This window comes from Dinoponera quadriceps, unplaced genomic scaffold, assembly GCF_001313825.1.
Source record: "Dinoponera quadriceps isolate SergipeBrazil2010 unplaced genomic scaffold, ASM131382v1 scaffold652, whole genome shotgun sequence".
Taxonomy (NCBI): Eukaryota; Metazoa; Arthropoda; class Insecta; order Hymenoptera; family Formicidae; genus Dinoponera; species Dinoponera quadriceps.
This window is the reverse complement of record NW_014554740.1, coordinates 1-810: the sequence shown is the minus strand read 5'-3', so window position 1 is coordinate 810 and position 810 is coordinate 1. Positions and strand designations below refer to the sequence as shown.

Here is an 810-nt window from a genome sequence, read left to right as displayed (position 1 = left end):
AGTGATACGGAATATATCCACGAAAAAATTAATTACATATTTTTATGACGTGCTGCACATAGTTTTATGAAAATATTGAATATTTTCAACATCATGTACCATTATATTTTTTTGCGTAAAATATTAATATTTTATGTAAACCGGCTGGAATCCTTTCGGTTTCATTACGTATTGGTTTACAATGAATGTCGTCGTGTTCAAATACAGGGTGCGTCAGGTGTTTGAGAACACTCACATATGTGCTTGGCACTTCGTAGCAATTGATCTTTTTTTTTTTAGCTCAAATTAGAAATGGAAGACAATAAGCTAACTCAGGAAATGAAAAGACACTCTGTTATCGTCGCTATACACGCGAATTACAGCGATCTTGAAATCTCCCGATTTTTGAAAGTCGCCCGATCTTTTGTTAACAAAGTTCGTCGAGAGTTAGAAGCATCTGATGACAATGTGGAAAGTGTTGCCAAGCGTAAAAAACATGAAGCACGTTCTGATAAAATTAGAACATCACAGTTTGTGCAGAAAGTTCAGGGCATTATTGATGAAGACCCTTCAAAGTCCATAAGGGCAATATCGAAAGATCTCCAAGTTTCTGAGTGCACAATTCGTCGCATTATCCACGAAAACATCAGGTACAAGTCTTACGCGATGCGTAAAGGTCAGTTCATGTCTGCACAAACTCGAGAACAGCGATTCATTCGGGCACAACGACTCCTAAACAAGTTAAAACATCCTGAGATCTCGGATATGCTCTGGTTTTTTCCGACGAAAAAAATTTTGATCAGGATCAAAAAATAAACCGACGAAATGATA

General features: G+C 36.9%; 1 pseudogene; it reads left to right on the top strand.

Annotated features, from left to right (window-relative positions):
• The first annotated feature begins 291 nt into the window (after positions 1-291).
• Positions 292-794, top strand: LOC106741237 (annotated as a pseudogene).
• Positions 795-810: the final 16 nt, after the last annotated feature.